This window comes from Pan troglodytes, chromosome 3 (assembly GCF_028858775.2).
Source record: "Pan troglodytes isolate AG18354 chromosome 3, NHGRI_mPanTro3-v2.0_pri, whole genome shotgun sequence".
In the NCBI taxonomy this organism is placed as follows: Eukaryota; Metazoa; Chordata; class Mammalia; order Primates; family Hominidae; genus Pan; species Pan troglodytes.
This window is the reverse complement of record NC_072401.2, coordinates 181,526,759-181,549,900: the sequence shown is the minus strand read 5'-3', so window position 1 is coordinate 181,549,900 and position 23,142 is coordinate 181,526,759.

Sequence of the window (23,142 nt, the reverse complement as noted above, 5' to 3'; positions counted from 1 at the left end):
AAATCATTGTAAAAAAAAGCTAATAAACAAATCAATCCAGTTGAAGATGCAGCTTCATTCATCTCCAGTCTTAGACATATACATGGAGGCAACAAAATGCCTGGCCCAGCTGAAGCCATCCAAGTTCAAATACACAACTAATGAGTTTCACAACAAGTGAAAGGTCATTTCTTTAATCCATGTTTTCTTGGAAAGCAGACAGATGTCATTCTTCCTACCCTGTATAATTAAACAGTTTAAATGGAAAAAAAAAAATTCAGCATGGTATAGTCCAATGCCCCAGTCACGTTGAGCTATCTTCAGGTTCTCAAGCATGTCAGGCTCTTTCTAACTCAGAGAAAATGTTTAAAACTTTTATTTGAAGTTCAGGAGTACATGTGCAGGTTTGTTATACAGGTAAACTTGTGTCATGGGGTTTTGTTGTACAGATTATTTCATCACCCAGGTATTAAGCCCAGTACCCATTAGTTATTTTTCCTGACCCTCTCACTCCTCCCAGTCTCCACCTTCTGAGAGTCTCCAGTGCCTGTTGTTCCCCTCTATGTGTTCGTGTGTTCTCATCAGTTAGCTCCCACTGATAAAAGAGAATAAAGGTATTTGGTTTTCTCTTCCTGTGACAGTTTGCTAAGGATGGTTGCCTCTAGCTCAATCTATGTCCCTGCAAAGGGCATGATCTTATTCTTTTTTATGGCTACATAGTAGTCCATGGTGTATATGTACCACATTTTCCTTATCCAGTCTACACTGATGGGAATTTAGGTTGATTCCATGTCTTTGCTATTGTGAATAGTACTGCCATTAACGTATTTATGCATGTGTTTTCATGATAGAATGATTTAAATTCCTTTGGGTATATACCCAGTGATGGGATTGCTGAGTTGAATGGCAGTTCTGTGTTTAGCAATTTGAGGAATCACCAGAGGAATTCTTCTTTGAGGAATAACCATTGTTTTCCACAATGGTTAAACTAATTTACACTCCCACAAGCAGTGTATAAGCATTTGCTTTTCTCTGCAACCTCACCTGAATCTGTTGTTTTTTGACTTTTTAATAGCAGCCATTCTGACTGCTGTGAGATACTATCTTATTGGTTTTAATTTTCATTTCTCTAATGATCAGTGATATTAAACTTTTTTTCATATGCTTGTTGGCTGCATGCATGTCTTCTTTTGAAAAATGTCTCTTCATGTCCTTTGCCCATTTCTTAATGGCATTTTTTATTGTAAATTCGTTTAAGTTGCTTATAGATGCTGGATATTAGACCTTTGTCAGATGCGTAGTTTGCAAATATTTTCTCCCATCCTGTAGGTTGCCTGTTTTCCCTGTTGATGCTTTCTTTTGCTCGGCAGAAGCTCTTTAGTTTAATTAGATCCCATTTGTCAATTTTTGCTTTTGTTGTGATTGCTTTTCGCATCTTTATCATGAAATCTTTGTCAGTTCCTGTGTCCAAAATGGTATTGCCTAAGTTGTCTTCCAGGAATTTTATAATTTGGGGTTTTTCATTTAAGTCTTTAATCCATCTTGAGTTAATTTTTGTATACGGTGTAAGGAAGCTGTTCATCCAGTTTCAATTCTCTGCATATGGCTAGCCAGTTATCCCAGCACCATTTATTGAATAGGGAGTCCTTTCCCCATTGCTTGTTTTTGTCAGCTTTGTCAAGGAACAGATAGTTGTAGGTGTATGGTCTTATTTCTGGGCCCTCTATTCTGTTCCATTGGTCTATTTGTTTCTTTTTGTACCAGTGCCATGCTGTGTTGGTTACTGTAGCCTTGTAGTATAGTTTGAAGTCCAGTAGCATGATGCCTCCAGCTTTGTTATATTTGCTTAGAATTGCCTTTGCTATTGAGGTTCTTTTTCCAATTACCACTTACTTAGCAAAAAAATCCCTTCCTCTCCCTGATATTTTACATTTTTAGTTCTTTATATTTAGGTCTCACCTGGGAGATCTTCTATGAGAACCTGACCTAGATTTTGTCCCCTTCTCTAATTTTCTTGGTTTCTTGTTCATTTAATCCATTCACTGCCTTTATTACCTTCATTAATTCTTTTTTAAAAAAATGTGTATCTGTTGTTCCACCTTTATATGCAGTTTATGGGGTCAGGCAGGAACCATATCTGTCTTCTTCACTATTGCATTCCCCGTGCCCAGAATAGTGACTGTACTAATCACTTTAAACATCACGCTAAAAATGCTCCAATAAAACTGATTTGACAAAAGTCATAAACAAACCCGTAATCAACAAATAGAATGTTCGTGTTTCAGCATTTTTTGTATCTGAATTTCCTAGACATTACTTTTTGAAATCCTTTTCATTTTGCTTAGTGACATCTCCATATTTTAATTATCTTTCTGGATTTTTGGTAGTTTCCTTCCGTTCTACTTTGTGTAGTCCTTATCCATTGCACAATATATTATTTTAACTCCTGTGCTTTTCTTCTTATCTCCTAATCACAAAAGTTTATTTGCTACCAATATGTTTAACCCTGCCTAGTCCTATCTTTCTAAAAATGACCTGTGTGGAAGATACAAATGGTTTGCTCACTCAGAACCCACACCACTCAGTCACGTTTTCTTTGTCTTTTTAAAAAAATGTACACACTGGGAAACCAAAATAGTCAATATCACTGTCTTTCTTGTATCTAGAGATGGACTATTCGGCAGGATTTTTGATAATGACGTATAGTTAGAAATGCCTGACGAAGGAATTCCTCTATGTGCGCGTGCACACACACACACACACACACACACACCCCTAGGATTCTGGGGAAAAATACACATCAAGCTAGTTTGAAGGAAGATGGAAGAAGTCTGGGTTCTCAGGAGCAATACTGGACACCCTGTTAACATTGAAATGCCAACCTCAACTTTGTATAATCAGACAAAATAAGCCTTTTATCTGTTTAAGTCATTCAAGTGAAAGTTTTCTGTTATTCATAGCTGAATGAATGCTAACAGCCTCTCTTGAGGTACAAACTAGTATATTCATTAGTCATGTGCATCTCAGGCCGAAGATATATAACACTGAAATCATTTTACATTTCTTATATTCTCAGATTTTCCATTTCCCTTTTTGACCTAGGTATCTTCGTTACTGCTGCAGGGTCTTCTGGTATAGTTATTAATGGAGTGCCTTTCTAGACTTGGAAAATTCCCTCACTCCCTATATTCAATTGGTAACTACATGCTCTTGGATGTATCTATAATTAGTCCCTTTATTTCCACCCACAGCAGCACTCCCCTGCCTCAGGCTTTCCACATTCCTCACATTTGCCATTGAATCTGACTCTTGTTTATCACGTCTTCATATATGCTCCATTCTAACTCATCCCCCACAGAGTAGAAAAAGTAGCTTTTTCTAACACAAAATTTTGATTGTATTTGAACACAGCTCTATATCTTGTGTTGTTGCTCAAACGTTTTCAGAACCCTTAAACATGGCATTAAATAAATTTCATGATCTATATCCTGTTTCTAGATTCCTTATTTGTCACTTTATCCCATCTACTCTGTCCTTTTGCCATACCTGTACAGCAACAACTTGCTTTTCCTAAAATCTGCCATGAGGTTCCATGCCTCCATTACTTTTCTCATGTGTTTTTTTTCCACCCTGCTTTTGGCTGTCTTTACCCTGGCTTGTGATTAGGACATAATTTATGGTTAATCCTTCAGGAACTAATACAACTCATAACTTCTCCATAATATATTTTGAACCCCCATTCCTCTCTGTGCATAGACATCGTTGCTTTCCTCTCTGTGTCTTCATGGTGCTGCTACCTGAGGTCATTATTTGTTTACTCGTCTCTTCCTCCTTCTTGTGTCAGTATTCAACCAGAGAAACAGAACTAATGTAAAATGTGTATCAAGAAATTTATTGCAAGGCATTGGATTACACGATTATGGAGGCTAGCTAGACAAACTGAAATCCATCAGGCAGGCTGTCAGGAAAGGCAGGCTGAAACTCTTGGTGTAAGCTGAAGCTGTTGTCCACAGGCAGAATTTCTCCTACTTCCGGAAAGTCTTAGCTCTGGAAAGGTCTTTCAACTGATCAAACCAGACTCACCCAGATTATCTAGTATAATCTCCCATACTTAGAATTAATTCACAAAGGACTTCAATCACATCTACCAGATATCTTCCCAGAAAAATCCGGATTAATATTTCATTGAATAATTTGCTACAGTAACCTACACAAATGGACACATAAAATGCTCTCTCATACTTCCTCAGGGCAGATACCATGTCTTTTCATCTGTATAAATTCAGCTCCTGGCACATTGCCAGAAATTTGTCTATAATAGTACAACCCTGCTGGGCAGGAGCTGGAAATTTGATGAAAATTAATTTAACCATAACTTTCTTTCAGGCAATTAATTATTTTCTTACTTATACAAGTACTGAGGTGAATCCTGCAAAAGAAAAAGAGAAGAAGTCTGACCATAAATGAAATTCAAGAGGGCACAAGACCATGATAGACTGGATGGCTCCAACATGTGTCTGGATATTGGAAAGGAATTATGATTCCTAAATATAACTCAGTATAAGGAAGAAGACATATAGACCATCAATCCAGACCTGATTCCAAGTTATATGGGTCAGAATGATCCTTTCATTCTGGATATAGTTTGAGGATTGGTAACAAAATTCATCAAGAACCAGTGACTCTCTTTGCATATGCATATCCAAGGAGACAGTGACTTTGGTATTAAAAGAGATATAGCACTTGACATCCTTGGGCCATCTTCTCTCAGACCTTAAAGTAGAATGAGATAGTTGCATCCTTTTTCTCTCAGAAGATATTATTACTATTGTGACTCAACAGTCAAGTGCAGGAGACATACAATTAGTGAAAAATCTAGAGTTGTAGTACATGGGTGCTTGCTGAATGTACGGGATGGCAATTTAAAATTGCCGGGGATAGAAATAATGTCTTAAGTGACATCTAAGTTGAGCTGGGGAGGAAGGAGAGGTAGGTGAGTATGACTGCTTCAAGGTAGAGGTTTTAGATGATCTCAAGACATGGAGTTGAGAACACACCTAGAAATGTTTAAGAAATTGAAGGAGTCGAATGTGCATATATACTGAGAACAAACAGGAAGAAGGTTCAAATTCATTAAAAATGTTGAACTTTCTCCTAAAGCAATGAAAAACTATTGAAAGATTTTAGACAGAAGTGTAAGATAATCATATTGTGTTTCAAGTATAACATTTTTGTTGCATTGTAGAAGATGGTCTGTATAAAGAAAAGTAAAAGATATTATTGAAATCTACAGAGATACTTTCTTAAGACAATGTCTTGGGCTAGGTTGAAGGCAGGAAAAAGAGGTGAGTGATATTTAAGAGATAATATCAGTGAAAATGGAGAAATAAGAAAGGAAGAGAGGCATATTGGACTGCCATGTTTCACGTTTGAACATATTTGAGGAAGGTGGTACAATTTAATGATATGAGGTATATTATATAAGGAATGGGGAGAGTGACATTAGTTTTGAAGATGCTGCCTCTATCTGAAGGGTTTGCATCTTATTGCAGCCATCAAAAGCAGCTGGGTAATCTGGCCTAGAGTTCAGCAGGGAAATCAAAGTTTGAAATAGCTATTTGAGTTGTCTGTCTATAGATTATTGTGAAATTCATAGCTGAAAAGTGCACAGGTGGAACTATTAGAACTAGCAGATGAAAAAGTAGAGAGAAAAAGGGAGAGAAGAAAAAAGATGGAGTGAAGACAAGAGTTGGAGACATGGGGAACTAATCTTTAAGATCAATTAGGTGAGTAAATCCTGGCAAAGAAAACTGATAAAAATGAGCATAAGAATTTTGGGGAAAACATGGACCATGGGGTATTATGAAACAATGAGGAAAATAGTGTCTTAAGAAAGAAAAAGTAGAGTGGACCACCAGGTCAGCTGCTGGAGTTTATACATGGTGAAGTGCCCGTTAGATTTGGTGATACGGAAGTCAGGGACTTTAGTGAGAAAAGCTTTAGTGAAGAGGTGAAAATAAAGGTCAGATGGGAATGTGACATTATGAGTTAAAGGTACATAAGCCAAACCATCCCACAAAGAAAGTATGTTGAATAAATTTGGGAACTCATGGGGGACTTTGGGTGGGGGTGAAGAAAAATGTGTGTCTTTGTTCCTGTGTGTGTGTGTGTGGATAGGAGGAAAGAATTTTTGCCAGAATGTTGGTTACAGCTCAGTTAATTTAGTGAACTTTTCACTGTATCTCTCATCACTCCGTTCCTCAAGAATGGAAGCACTCAATCCCATCCCTCTCCAAAAGGGTGAGCCAGATGAACCTCTTGCCTTATGCTACACCAGGATGATAACAGCAGCACCAATGGGCACTTGTGAGTGAAAATGTGGTGATACTGTCCAGCCTGGCACTGCAGTGAGAACGGATAATAGGATCTTAATGTAAGCCCACCTGGAACTTTTATTACGTATTTAGATAGGGGTGGTTCATGAAAGAATGGAGCTCTTACATTAGAGAGCATAGAGATTGGGAACATTACGATCTTAATAATAATATAATTAAAATTCACGAGGAATAGACTCTAGATTATCAGACACATAATATACACGTGGTAAATGATTGCTAAACAAATATTCATTAATTCATTAATTTAATTGATCCACCAGAGGATATACACACTATATCCTTTCCTTATTTCATCCAGAGAGAATAGAAATGAAACTGAGGGAAAACACAGGTGCTCAGATAAATTAAAGAATATTGCTGGAGAGGTCGAAATTTAAAATTTAGTCACTCACTGGCTTGTTTGGAGTAATAAGACTAGAAGGGCTATTCGGTATCAGAAAGCCTGATTCAAAGTAGTACAATGTTTTTTCAATTTTTTAAAAATTGGAAATGAAATTGATATCAGAATGTATTAGGCGGTTAATGTCATCTTCCAGTCCAATTATTTTTTGTTTTGGACATTGCTGGCTTTTATATTGTGGGTACTTGATTTTTCTATTCAGGTAAATAAGAGTTAATAGCTAGAGTGTGAATTTGGCCCCAATAGATAATTAGTATAATCTGTTATGTATGAAAGCTGGATTGGCAGGACTTTGATTTTAATAATGCCCATGGTCTCAAATCAACAATTTGTCATGATGGCTGCAAAATGCACAGATGGGCAAATACACATTCCTCATTTTGTAATTTATTTGTTTTTCCAAAAGAATCCACAGAGATTATTCTTTTTTATTTGAATATTCAGAATAACAATGAAAGCGACTGTTTGAAACGCTGCATTTCAAACTGGTGTATCATTTTCTTACTTATCATTATAAAAAAAACTCTATACCTCATATGCTATTTTTCTATTTCTCTTTCATCCTACATGTGGGAATGGGTATAAAGACAGGGAAGGACTAAGACTATAACAAATCATATCATCTTAAAACCAGAAAAAATATATATAGCCCCACTTTGATATAGTTCAAGGTACATTAGTGTAATTTTAGTACATAGTTTATAGGATAGGTTTACCTGTGTTTTGTATAATTAGTGACAATAGTAGTGCAAATATACAATTTTATAGGTACAGTGCATGCATACAATTTATCCTTAGAAATATATTTGAGATGTTTAGATGTTAAGAGGCTCCATATTGCTGTTTTAAAAGATAGCAACTAGATAATAAATTGTTATCTTTAGTACATGTTGACTTTAATATATATCCAATCAAGGATATTAGCAGGTATATGAATGAAATGAAACTTGTTTTACAAAGTTTGGGGAACACTCACTAAAAAGAGAAGCTGGGAGAGGAGGCTATATTTCCAGGCAATTTAACTGTCCGTGTAATAATAGGCTATAGTTATTGCAACCTTTGACTTGGAACTATCAATCTATGGATATGAGAGATCCTTCTATTAGCACATATTATAGAAAATATACATAATATACTCTCCACTAACAATTATGGATAATGTATATTAAAGTCTGTCTCCCTCTCTCTCTCTCTGTCTGCCTTTTTAATGTGTATCTATACTGTTAAGAAAAGATCACGCCTGGCGCGGTGGCTCACGCCTGTAATCCCAGCACTTTGGGAGGCCGAGGCGGGCGGATCACGAGGTCAGGAGATTGAGACCATTCTGGCTAACACGGTGAAACCCCGTCTCTACTAAAAATACAAAAAATTAGCCGGGCGTCATGGCAGGCGCCTGTAGTCCCAGCTACTCGGGAGGCTGAGGCAGGAGAATGGTGTGAACCCGGGAGGCGGAGCTTGCAGTGAGCGGAGATCGCACCACTGCACTCCAGCCTGGGCGACAAAGCGAGACTCCGTCTCAAAAAAAAAAAAAAAAAAAGAAAGAAAAAGAAAAGATCACGAGGTACCCCCGAGGAAAAGCAAAGGAAAGCTTTATTTTCTAAAAACAAAAAAAACAAAAAAAAACAAAAAAAAACAAAAAAAAACACACACAATTTGAAGATAAGGAGACACAACTTCTTTTGTTAACGGGAACGTTCCTTTGGGAGAGCAAAGAGTGGAACTGGCTTAGTGACAGTTTCCACCCTAGTTCACAATCAGGCCCATATATGCAATTGAAAAATTCACACCCATTTATTCTGTATTGGTTGAAAACAACTGAGTCCCCATTGTGTAGCTGCTGGCCCCAGTCAGAGGTGTCTGGTGGATACCCCTTTCAGGCAGCCGGTAGGAGCAGTTTTCAGGCCATGGTGTCTTAGCTCCCGCTACAGGAATCATCCCAGTTGCAGGCCAGGAGGTTACAGAAACTGCCTTAGCTCCGAGGTGTCTGGAGCTGCCCTCTGCAGGAGAAACGGGGCATAACCACCCATCGCTCACTCACCAAGGGTACCGTGGTAGGTTCATTTCACAGCACTCTGGTGGGTGTCTGTGTGTGAAAATACCTTAGTAAGTTTTGTTAAGTAGTTACAGTTTTATGAGAACTTTTTGCTTCTTTCTGGTATTTATATCACATTTAATAATGTAATGTCTTGGAATGAAAGAAGTCAAAAAAAGATAAAAAATACGTCTTTTAAACCACCACTTGCTCTCTAGACATGAACACATGCAAGTTACTTCTAATAGAAGAAATAGTTTAAAGGTAAAAATAGGTAAAAGGGTAGTCCATACTTATCCTATATTGCAAAGTTCTTTTTGCTAGAAATTTTATAGTCTTTTAAGTTATTTTAAATATTTGTAAATAAGACAATTTAGCTTAAGGTGAAGCTGATTTCCATTCACAATTCTAAATAAGGCAGAAATAGAAGCAAAGGATAAAGGAAGGGACAGAGAGAAAGTATTGAGGCAAGGAGAAGGAGAGAAGGACGGAAGGAGGCTAAACAGAGTGAAGAGATAATGAGAGAGCGGGAGGAATGAAGGATGGAGGAAATCAAAGGGAAAGCGAAGGATGGAGCGGACAGAAGATTGAGACAGAATCTCAATCCTTTCCCAGTTTTCCTCTTCAGAGAACTTTCTGTGACTCACTTGTGAGTATCATTTCTCAAGCCCTCAAGCTCTTGTGGGCTTCACCCTACATGTGATAATAAAGAGCTTTTGGGTTCCAGTGTGCTATAAGGATATCGTTTGTATAGTATGGATTGTTTTTCTGAAAATGATAGTCTACCTCTGTAACACAACTAAGATGATGTTAGAGAGACAATAAGTCACATCCTGAAGGCTAATTGCAGATCTACTATATTATGTTGGAGGGCCCAGGAAACAAGATGGGTGTGAAGCCCTATGTCTGGTTGGGGATAACAGGACCCTTTCTTATAAAAATGTCTGTCAGCTGGAAACACTATACAGCTTCTTGACTATTACTTCATAAGGCATGATTATACCAAATTAAGTGCTAAGAACCTCAAATACACTTCTTAGTTAATAGTTCCTAGTTTCAGGAACAATTTCTATTTCAGAATTCCATCAGAAGCAACTCTGCTTTGCTGAATAAAAGAAGTCAGGAAAAATAGTTGATATTATCATAAAATCATTAGACATCTCTGTGCTTTATTCCAGATATATAAGCATGAATCAAAAGAAAGATTAGGTCTTTTCTATTCATGGACTCACCTCCGTTTTATTCTCTAGAAATATATAAGGCTTGGGAGAATCATTTTAAAAGCAATCTTTTAAAATACACGACATGCTTCTGCGTTTTAGTTCTGAAATGCAAATACACAGTGTGGAGCAAGAAGTTTTGGTAAGCCTTCTTATCTTCAAATCATGTGCTGAGGTTAAGAAAAAGGGTGATGCCCCCTCTAGATAGTTCATCCTTTCTACTGCACGGATTCAAATCTACTCGCATATTTGCAGAGCACCTTCTCCACAGTTCCCGTGGGCTTGTCTTCTAGAGGAAGAAATTCGAAGGAAGTTAGTAAGATACTATGCAGCTCCCAGCTCTGCAGTTGATTTTAGGGCTACAAGTGATACCTCCCTCTTCCACTAACCTTTCTCCATTTGTCTTACCCACAGCTATCAATCTATCTGGCTATTTTTTTTGTATTTTTACTAGAGACGGGGTTTCACTATGTTGGCCAGGCTGGTCTCAAACTCCTGACTTTGTGATCTGCCTTCCTCGGCCTCCCAAAGGGCTGGGATTACAGGCGTGAGTCACCACGCCTGACCAACACTGATCTTTATTTAGGGGCAATTACTCTAAATAAGTGATTCCTGGATTGTTTCCATTTATGTCATAGAATTTGTTATTTAAGTGAATTTCTTGCTTGAGATAACAAGTGATATTACTTTCCTCAAGATAACATAGAAGTCAAGGCAAAAGAGAAGTAGCAATTTCAAGAGGCTTGAGAAAAAACGTATAAACTAAGGAATTTGTATTTAAATGAGTTTTAGATATATAAGTCTTCCGAATATAGTTTGGAATATGAATTAACTCAGGAAATAATGCATACACATGTGCTTCTGGAAGAATCTACTGGAAGATGAAGTTAATCAATCAAAAGAAAACTGGGGAAGTTATAGCAAAAGGCTGATATAAACCTTAAATATATTTAATTGTAATACCAAGCTGAAGATAAGGATATGGGTGAAGAAAAGTATGAGAATATTTTATGTTTGACAACACAGAAATAGTGCATCATTACCAAAAAAGGAGAGCACAGAAAAAAAAAGACAAAGTATATTGGTGTCATTGACTGTATTGTAGAGAATAAGTAAGAATTAAAATCGCCATTCAAAACTGACAGACTCTGTTGTAAAATGTTAAGCAAGAAAAAATGTCTCTATCAAATTTGTAAATGCAAAGGAAATACTAAAATAAAAATAAAAGCCTTTTAAGAAGTTCAAAAGTAAATTTAAAATATAACAAAAGTAAATAAATAAATAATTACCCTTGCAAATTTGATGATGACATTTATCATTATAATCCAGGAGTGATAATACAAACATATGACAAAGTTGAGGACAATATGTCATCAATAAACATTAGTGTGTTTTACTATTAATAATTTACAACAAAGATTTTCAGAGTGGTTTATTAAGGTAAACCCAGTCTTAGGGAACACACCTAAAACAGTGATTCGAAAGGACTAAAAACAGAGGGATGAACAAAAACCCGCCAGGCAAATGAAACAATAAAAAAACAAGGATTGAGAATTTTATATCAGAACAAATATAGTTCAGATGAAAAGCAGTAAATGAGAAAAAGACTATGATTAGTAATAAAAACAATTCAGAATGGTTATACAACAATTATGATCATCAGTGCTTTAAATATGCTCAAACACCCACATATTCTCATAAATACACATTAATTACATATACAAAAAAGAAAATACCAGAGATTGAGAAGAAAAAGGAACATGCTAACAACAGGAAACATTAACACATCACTAGCAGTAAAATAAAGATTATTTATTTGGGATCGATGCCCCCAGCAAGGGTGAAATTGCTATGTCATGTGATAGTTCCATGTTTAATTTTTAAAGAAACTGCCAAAATGCTTTCTAGTGGTGATGCTGGTGGTACCAAGTCACGTTTCCAACAACAATGTGAGGATCCATTTTCTCTGCATCCTTGCCGTCATTTGTTATAGATGCTATTTTTGTTTAGCCATTTGAATAGGCATAGAGTGATATCTCAGTGTGATTTTAATTTGCATTGACCTATTGGTGATGTTGAACATCTTTTCATGTCTTTATTTGCCATCAGTATGTCTTTGGGAAAGTGTTTCTTTCTGTGTTTTGCTCATGTTGTAATTGGATTGTTTAGAATTTAACAGTTGAGTTTTGATAGCTTTCAAAAAATATATTTTAGATACTAGTCCTTTGTTCTATATGTAGTCTGCATATATTTTCTCCTACTTTTTAAATTGTCTTTTCATTCTTTTAACAGGGTCTTTCATAGAGCAAAAGCTTCTAGTTTTAATAAAGTCAAATTTTTGTGTTTTTTTAATGAATCATGCTTTTTGGTGTTGTCTAACAACTCTTCGCTTAGCTTTAGATCTCAAATATTTTATCTTTATTTTCTCTAAAACTTTTACAGTTGTACATTTTACATTTTAGCTCTAAGATTGATTTGTGTAAGGTGTGAAACTTGGGTTAAGGTTAATTATCTTTTTTGGTCTCTCCAGAAATGTTCAATTGCTCTAGCAAAATTTGTTGAGAAGTTTATCTTTTCTCTATTGAGTCGCTTTTGAACCGTAGTCATAAATAAGTTGACAGCATTTGCACAGGCCTTTCTGGGTTCTGTATTCCATTGCATTCATCTACATGTCTATTTCTGTGCTACTATCACAGTCTTGATTACTGTAGCTATCCAATGGGTCTTGAAAATAGGTAGACTGATCTCTCTCAGTTTATTCTTCTTTTTGAAAATAGATTTATCTATTCTAGTATTTTAAATTTTCAAAGAAATTTTAGAATAAACTTGTCTATAGTTCAAAAAAATCATTCTGGGCTTTTATTAGAAATTACGGTCAACCTGTACGTCAATGGAAAGTGAACTGACATCTTTACTAGGCTGACTCTTCCAATGCATGAAACATGTATATTTCTTTGTTTATTTACTTCATTTATGTCTTTCATTAGCATTATGTAGATTTCAGCATACAAGTTGTCTATGTGTTTTGTTACATTTGCACATAAATATTTCTTTTTTTATTGATTGCAAATGCAAATGTATTTTTAATTCCAGGCTTCATGTTCTCCTTGCTAGTGTATAAAAATATGATAGATTAAAAAATGTTTAGCTTATATTTTGTGACTTTGCTGAATTCACTTGTTACTTCTTTTTTTTTAAATTCCTTTATATCTTCTACATAGACAACCATTTCATTTGTAAATAAAGGCAGTTTTATTTCTTCTTCTCATATCTGTATGCTTTTATTTTTATTTATTTATTTATTTATTTTTTGAGAGGGAGTCCCACTTTGTTGCCCAGGCAGGAGTGCAGTGGTGCCATCTCAGGTTACTGCAACCTCTGCCTTCCAGGTTCAAGTAATTCTCCTGCCTCAGCCTCCCGAGTAGCTGGGACTACATGTACCCGCCACCATGCCGGGCTAATTTTTGTATTTTTAGTAGAGACAGGTTTCACCATGTTGGTTAGGCTGGTCTCAAACTCCTGACCTCGTGATCCATGCACCTCGGCCTCCCAAAGTGCTGGGATTACAGGCATGAGCCACCACACTCGGGCCACTTATTTTGTTTTCTTGTACTGGCTAGAAGTTCCAGCACTATGTTGGATGAGAGTGCTGAGAGTGAATGTTTTTGTCCTATTCCCAATTGTAGGAGGAAAACATTCAATCTTGCCTCGTTAAGTAAAATGTTACTTGTAGATTTTCCCTGTGTGCTTATTGTTGTTTATTACTAGTTTTCTGAGAGTTTTCATCATGAATGGGTGTTGAATTTTGTCAAATGCCTTCTCTACATTGATTGATAGGATCTTCCTTATCCTCTTAACATGGTGAATAATATTGATTGATAGTCAAACATTGAACCAAACTACATCACTGGCTGGAATGCACCCATTTGATTAGTGAGGTGAAGAATTGTATGTGATAATATCCTGTTAAGGATTTTTCTGTCTATATTCATGAAAGTTAATATTTGGTAGTTTTCTTTCTTTCTTACTTTTTTTTTGGTACTGGCTTTGTCTAGTTTGTTATCATGGTAATACTAGTTTCATAAGATAAATTGGGAAGTGTTCCCTTATATTCTCTTTGCTGGATGACAGTGTATAAAAATGTTAAAGGTCTGATGTAATTCAAAAGTAAAACTATCTGGGCTAAGAGATTTTATTTTTAGGATTTCAAAGTTACATATTCAAATTCCTTGAGTTATGTGGCTTCAAATTAACTATTCCACATGAGGTAAGATGTGATTTTTTATTTCTGAAATCAGGCCATTTTATTTAAGTTGTCAAATTTATGTGTGGAGATGTCTGTATTATTTCCTTATTATCATTTTGATGTTTGCAGGGTCAGTAGACCTATATCAGACTTGATATTGACAATTTATTTCTTGTCTCTTTTATTCTTTATCTGTCTTATTAGAGGATTTTCAGTTTTATAGAACTTTTTAAATAACCAGCTTTTTCTGTTTGATTGCTATTACCTATTATTTTCTTATTTTAAATCTCATTAATTTCTGCTCTTACATTTATTTCCTTCCTCCTCCTTGATTTGCAATAATTTTACTCTTTGTTTCCAGTCTTGTGAGGTTGAAGCTTAGATTACTGATTTGAGACTTTTTCTTATTTTCTAATGTATGTGCTTAGTTTTTTCGATTTCTCTTTCAGCACTGCTTTTGTTGTATCTGCCCAATTTTAGTATATTGAATTTTCATTGGATTAAATGTATTTTTCAAATTTTTCTTCATAATTTCTCTTTTAACCATGGATTTTTTAAAAAAGTTTTATTTTAGATTCAGTGGAACATGTACAAGCCTTTTACCTTACCCATGGATTTTTTTTTAAGTCTGTTTAGTTTATGTACTCGGAGATTTTTCTATTATCTTTCTCTTATTGATTTTTAATTTAAATCCATTGCATTTGGAGGACGCAGCATATGTTTTAAATTTGTTGAGATTTGTTCGATGGCTTGGCCAATATTAGTAGACTTTCTGCAGACATTTGACAGTCACATGTATTCTACTGTGCTGTAACTGTTGATTAGATCCTCCTGACTAATAGTATTGTTTAGGCCTTTTACATCTTTGTTTATTTTCTAATTGTTCTATCCATTGCTGAGAGTGAGTGTTAAGTTTCCAGATACAATACTTGATTTGACTATTTTTTTGTTCTATTCATTTTTGCTTCACACATTTTGTAGGCCTCTTGTTTGGGTAATACATACTTAGAATTGCTATGTCTTCTTGATGGCTTGCTTTTTAACATTCTATATGGTCCTGTTCTCTCCCTGGTCATATTCTTGGTCATATTCTGAATATATTCTATATGATATTAATAAAGTCATTCCCATTTTCTTTTTATTAATGTTGACATGTGTATTCGTTTTCTGTGGCAGCTTTAACAAATTAACACAAACTGGTGGCTTAAAATAACAGAAATTTCTCTCACACGGTTCTGGAGGCCAAAAGTCTGGAATTATGGTGTTGGCAGGGGAACACTCTCTCTAGGGGAGAGTCTGTTCCTTGCCTCTTCCAGGTTACATCACTGAAATCTCTGCTTCGAAGATCATGTTACCTCCTCTTCTGTTTGTTTAATCTGTCTCCTCCTGTCTCTCATAAGGACACTTATGATGGCATTTAGGGCACGTCTAGATAATTTGAGATAAGCTCCTCCTCTCAAGATCCTTCATTTACCCTTACATCAAAGACCTCTTTCCCAAATCAGGTAGCACAGGTTCCAGGAATTACCACCTGTTATCTTTGGGGGACATATTTCAGCCTAACTGCAGCATGGTCTATATTTTCCATTTTTTATTTTCAACTTACATAGGTTTTTATATTTTAAATGAGTTTTATAGACAACATATAGTTGAGACGTTTTTTAATCCACTTTGAAAATCTGTGTTTTTTAATTAGGATGTTTAGATGATTTATGTTTAGTTTAATTATTGATATGTTAGGACTTAAGTCTGCCATTTTATTTTTTATTTTTTGGTTTTATGTTTATTACCTCTGTTTTTATCCTGTTTTTTTTTTGTGGGTGTACCATTCTATGGGTTACTTAAACATATTTTACAATTTCATTTTTACTTATCCATAGTATTTTTGACTATGTGTTTTTGTATAGCTTTTTAATTTAGTTATGCATACAGAACTTATCCCAGTCTACTGATATTTCTTTACCAGTTTGAGTAAAATATGGAAACCTCACCTCCTTTTACATCTCTTTACCCTTCACCACTTATAATTATCTTAAATGTTTCTTCTGTATATATTTAGAAACACATCAGACAGTGTTAAGTGTTATAATTTTTGCTTCAGCATCAGACTAATTTAGAAAACTCTAGAGAAGAAAAGTGTGTTATATTTACTCATGGTTTTGATTAGCGTGTTCTTCCTTTCTCCTCAATGTTCTCAAGTTCCTTTTCTTTTGGCTTTCTCTATTTAGAGAACTCCACTAAGCCATTCTTCTAGAGTAAGACTGCTGGCAACAGATTCTCTTAGTTTTCCTTTATCTGAGCATGTCTTAATTTCCTTCTCTTACCAGAATGAATAATTTTGCTGGATATGAGATTATAGAGTAACAATCTTTTTCTTTTAGAATGTGAAAAATGGTGTGCCATGTCCTTCTGGCATGCCAGAAAAATGGTGTGCCATGTCCTTTGTGATTTGAAAAACCCGCTGTCATTTGAATTTTTTTTGTCCTATAGGTAAGGTGTCCTTTTCTCTAGATGTTTTCAACATTTATCTTTATCTTTAGTTTTCAGAAGTTTAATTATGATGTGGCTTGTTGTATATTTCTTTGAATTCATCCTTTTTTGGATTCCCTTACTCTTGTATCAGTATATTTACGTCTTTTGCCAAAATTTGAAGTTCCCAGCTATTAATTTTTCGAATCCTTTTTCAGCCTTACTCTCTTTCTCATCTCTTTTTCAGACTCCTATGACATAAATGTTAAATCTTTGTTATAGTCCCAAAGGTTCCTAAGGCCCTGCAAACTCCATCATAAGTTGAGAGCATCTATGTTACAAATTTAGTGCTTATTTTACACTTAGAGCAAATCTCAAGTTACACGAGCCACGTTTCAAGTCCTCAATAGCCACATGACACTAGTAAAGACCAGCAGAGTTCCACACAAATAAATTTGGAATCTTGGTGAAATAATTACTTTTTAAGGAAAATAAAGTTTGGTTTAGTTCAGTTTCTAGGAAGTGCAATGTTGAATGGTAAAATGCTCTTTTGAGAATTTAAGGCTGTTTAAGAGAAATGGTGACACTGTGGGGGTGATGGGACTCCCAAGTCATAGGGACAATGGAGGGGCCGCAGCTGGTAGTTGTGGGGCTAGGCCTGCAGAGAGTCATTCCCTGCAGTATTTAATTGAACATAGCACCTGTAGGGACAAAAAAGGAGGAGGAGAAGCCTGATACCAGCTAATTCATACAAATTAAAAATTCTCTTTCAAAGACTGGATTCTTGAGTGTGTTACCTGTGTAGTCACACAGGGTCCCATGCTCAAAATGGCCTCACATTTAATTTAATGCTCTGCTATTTACACCTTAAAATTATTGCCAACTTTTCCTTTGAACTTGTGTTTTGTAAGTGAAGTCTAATGGGCCAATCAAGCTTGTGCCTGAGCAGAGGAGGTTTATGCAGTGTGCACATCTCCTACAAGTCCTTGCTGCCTCACTCACATACAAAGTTCATGATGCCCCCGAGCATAGAACTCCAGTGCACCCACACTGTGTGGGAGACTCAAAGTGACTATAAGGTGCACATCTTACGGAGCGTTGGTAGAATGTGAATGTATTAAGAGGGAGAGTTACGTTTGCGCAGTGTTTCCACTGTTCTTTTAAGAATGAAATACAGAGCCATGTCAGAGTTATAAAATACAAATTGTGTAATTTCAGTGATTTCTTATATCAATGAAATGCTCTCATTCTTTGCAATTAAAAATCACATAGTACAATATGAAGGCACATTACATTATAACATCCATGCAGAAAATTTATTATTAATATTATTGTTTGAGAAAGGGTCTCACTCTGTTGCCCACGCTGGAGTGCAGTGGCATGATCTCAGCTCACCACAGCCTATGCCTCCAGGGCTCAAGTGACCCTCCCACCTTAGCCTCCCAAGTAACTGGGACTAGAAGTTCATGCAACTGTGCCTAGCTAATTTTTGTATTTTTAGTGGAGATGGGGTTTTGCCATGTTGCCCAGGCTGTTCTTAAACTCCTGACCTCAGGTGATCCACCTGTCTCAGCCTACAAAACTGCTGGGACTACAGACGTGAGCCACTATGCCCAATTACTTTTATTTTTTTATTTAAAAATATTTATAATTATTCCTTGATAAAAATCAACATAAATATAATTGCATTATATTTATAACTCAGAAAAACCCCTTTATATGAGAAAAGCCTCTGGTTTATGCTATCATATTTTTTTCTATGGTATATTTGCAAAAAATATTGTTATATTGTGCCAAAATGTTAAAGATAACTCTTCAAAAATAGTTTAGGATGACAAAATACATACATACATTGCTCAGAAAAAATATTGGAATTATTTTCTCTGTAAAGTCAGTATGCAGATGAAACAAAAAAACTCAAATCCATATGGAGCAGTGTAACAGCTGGTTTCTTCAAAATTCCACAATTCCATGTAGATACATCTTCCATTGACGGTGTATGAATTCAACCAGTTTTTCTGTTTCTTTTGCAACTTCTTCTTCTTTTTTTTTTTTGAGACAGAGTCTTGCTGTTTTCCCAGGCTCGAGTGCAGTGTTGCAATCTCGGTTCACTGCAACCTCCGCCTCCCGGGTTCAAGTGATTCTCCTGCCTCGGCCTCCTGAGTAGCTGGGATTAGAGGTGTGCACCACCATGCCTGGCTAATTTTATATTTTTAGTAGAGATGGGGTTTCGCCACATTGGCCAGGCTGGTCTAGAACCCCTGACCTCAAATGATCCACCCTCCTCGGCCTCCCAAAGAGTTGGGATTAGAGGCGAGAGCCACCGCGCCCTGCCTCTTTTGAAACTTCTGAAGCCTTCTCTGACATCTTCAAGAGTACTAGCTATTTCTTCACAAATTAAAGTAAAACTCTGAGGAGAAACCCATTCTAATAATATGATAATTTTAGATAACTCAGTAAAGATACTCTGTATCATTTTTATTATTAAATAGCCACAGTAGTTTCAGAAGAAAATTGAGGAACCCATCACCACTGATTTCCAACTTTGCTACTTCAGGTAGATCTCCAAGTTTTATATTTTCTACTTCTATTTTTTAGAAAATATTTCAAAATAATTATTTTTTAAAAATATTTTAAATTAATTGTTTTTCTTGGAAAACATCAGGTAACAAATATAAAGTGTCATGACAAATAATGAGACACAGCAAAAGAAAGGAAACAGCCCCAGGTATTAGTGTAGCACTACTGTCAACAGCTCTGTTTTCTGCTTTTTCAATAAGGGACCTCACAATTTGATTTGCATTGAGACCCGTTAATTATGAGACCCATTAATTAGGTAGCCAGCTATGTCCCTTGCTCCATTTGAGAAACAGCCCAGTTTTAAATCTGGAACTCATGAACTAAAGCGATAGCTAGGTCTCTAGGTGGAAGAACTCTGCCGCACCCCAACAAATATATATTGGAATTATTTTCCTTACTCAAAGAAACTATGTCAGTTTCTGCACAGTGAGAAAAAGGGAACATCCAGACCATGTGTGAACTATGGGACACATATCTAAGTTGACATTGATATGATGCAAACCATTGTTCTCTGGTTAGAGTGGATGCATACGGAACCAAGTAATTGATGGAGTGCCCGTTAAATTCTGGCCAATAATGGATCCACTCTCTGACCGCCCACGTGCTTGTCAACTTATTTCTCTGATTCCCAAGTATGAAATTTATGCTTACATATAAGACATTTGGAGTAACACCCATAAAAGGGCCCTAATATTTTAATGGGGAAGACAGGTGAAATCCTCTGAAACCTCCCAGTTGCGGACATTTTGTGTAGATCAAAAACAAAATCCCACCTCATTAAGCGTGCGCGTTTGTTTTGTGTGTGTGTGTGTGGTGTATGGCAGATAGTAATGCTACTATTAAAGTTCCAGGATGCATGCATGAGTGAGTGATCCAGTCAGAAATTTGATTCACAAGTTGTTTCTCAGAAGAAGAATCCAGATGAACCACAAAAATGATTACTGCCATCTCAATCAAATAGTAATCCTGATTGGAGGTATCATGTCACATTTTGTAGCATGGTTGAAGCAGATTAGCAAAGCCTCATGTATGTGGTATATGATCATTAACTGATTGAATACATGTTTTTCTATTAGAATCAAAAGAAATAATCAGAAAGTTAACTTTATGTGCAATGGACAACAGAATTACTCAGGGTTTTTCCATACAGCTGTATCAGTGCTCATGCACACCATCATAGTAAAATCTGAAGAGTCCAGGCCATCTAGACATCACGTGGTACTTCACTTTAATCCACTGAATTGATGACATCATGTTGAGCAGGCAAGATGAGCAAGAGCTGGCTTCTAGCTTCTACTGCTGTAGGCTCAGTAAGACACAGGAACTCCAGAGGATGGGAGAGAAACCTTACGAAGATTCAGGATGCAACGTTCAGTTAGCTCCAGTGGTCCCAGGTATACCAGGACATCCCCTCCAACATAAAAGTGAAAATATTGCCTCTTGTATCTGCTACACAGAAGGAATAACAATGTCTGGTGTGTTATTTAAAACCTGAAGGCCCTAAAGGAGAAAGAGGGATTTTTATAAAACCAGGAGTTTTAGTTACATATGTATACATGTGCCATGCTGGTGTGCTGCACCCATTAACTCCTCATTTAGCATTAGGTATATCTCCTAATGCTATCCCTCCCCCCTCCCCCCACCCCACAACAGTCCCCAGAGTGTGATGTTCCCCTTCCTGTGTCCATGTGTTCTCATTGTTCAGTTCCCACCTATGAGTGAGAACATGCGGTGTTTGGTTTTTTGTCCTTGCGATAGTTTACTGAGAATGATGATTTCTGCAGATGTCCCCTAAAACTTAAAGTATAATTAAAAAAAAAAACAGGAGTTTTTTTTTTTTTTTTTCTCTCTCTCATTTATAGATCATGTCCATCAAAACATACCATTGGTCATTTTGGTAAAACAATAAAATAAAACAATGCAACATTTGCAAAATTCACATTCATCTATGTATATAAAAGTTATCTTCTGTAAAATAAAGAAATGAGGAGGGAGAGAAAACAGTATTAAAGCAGCAAGGATGTGGTGGTCATGGAATCAAATTGTTCATTACTTGAAGATGTACCTTGTTTACAGGAACAGAATTATGAAGTATCAGGTCAATTTTTTTTTTGGTATTCTATACTGTCCTCTATTATATCAATTTTTCTCCATCTTCCATTTTCAACTGTGGTGATGTGTCTGTTTCATTGATTTGCTGCTCATCAAATCTGAATCTGATCTGTTCCATTGGTAAACTGTCAATCACAACAGACTTTCATTAGTTTACAAAGTGGTGCACACCTCTTGGTCTTAAAGTGCAGCATAGAATTATGTTACCCTGAAACCTGCAATTTAATATGATAATTTTATCTGCCCTGAACCCTTCCTTGTTTTTTCACTCACCATGGTAAACAGCATAGTCTTTTCAGCTGCGGGTTCCCAAACAAGGACCAGTTTCTCACTGAACAACAAAACTAGTAGAACAAAGAGAAGCAGAAAACACACAGCTGGAATGGAACCTATTCATGTTACCCTTTAAACATTTTAAACTTTTGTTTGCTTTCCCTGAGGATAGCTTTGCCATCAAGTTTGATGATTTTACTAAGATATATCTCAAAGTTGATCATTCCTGGCTAATTTTAATTCGTTCCTCGTCTGAGATGATCTCGTCTTTATCTTCAATTCCTTTCATGACTTCAATCAACCCTCATTGCATTTTTTTTCTGTTGTTTTGTCATTTTAGTCTATTTCTGTTCTTGATTTTCGCATTTGGTATTGTATTTATTTTCTTTCTTGTTTGCTTATCTCCATATGTTTGTTGGAGAATATATAATTCAGCTTGGAATGTTGTGTTACAACTTTCTTTTGCTCTTATTTGATTTTTGTTTCTTTGGGGGATAAAGGGCATTGATTTTTATTAGCTAAAATGATATGACTTATACTTCCTGGGTTTTTTTTCTTACAAGATGTTATATTAAATTATTTTTAAAAACATTCTCTTCTATTTCTACACACACACTAGAGAGAATGCCCCTTTCTGCACTACAGTGACATTCAGTTTCCTTAATGGATGAAGTTGGCCATGGTGGTAAGAGCAGGAAGAGAAGTTTTGGAGGTCCTTCTCTCTCTCTGGTTTCTACAGATTCCTCAATTTCCCTTTTCTTTCTTCTTTGATTTCACTGTCATGTTCTCAAGGAGCCCCGTTCCCTACCTGCTTCTGCCTTTGAAGCTGTACCTCATCAAGGCTGTCACCTCCATCCCCCTCATTTCAAGCCCCTTTTCTGTAATTGGTATTGGGAACTACGTGTCTCAGAAATGCTTTCACAATGTTCATGCCTAGTGCCCAACTTCTAAGGAGATTCTTTGTTGTACTTTTTGTCTCAGTTACCACTTTTCCCCTCCTGTTTTTCATGGTTCCTCTTTCACCTCCCTCTCCTGGCTCTCTTACCCACAGGTTTGCAGTGGCAGGGAGAGCTATGTTGGGATTTAGAGTTTGTTTACTACTGATAGCTCGTCTGGATTTTGTGGTGTTCTCTGTCTTCTAGTGATTCTGAAGCTATACATCTTGCATGATTTTATGTTTATTCCTTGTCGAACTTATGATCCTTTTGAAGGGTAAGTGAAGAAATTTAAATTGCAGTGGCTACCTTCATCCTCCAGGCCTGAAGCTCCCTCATTGTTATCACCTTGCTAGGCATATTTGCCTTGTAGCAAGTTGCCTTTTGCTGTATATTGTTCCTTCACTGTCTTGTCTTTAGATTTCTCTTATTTATTAAATTTAACTGTTTACTTACTAAAGATACTGACCCTTTGCTTTCTTAGTCGCTATAACTGTG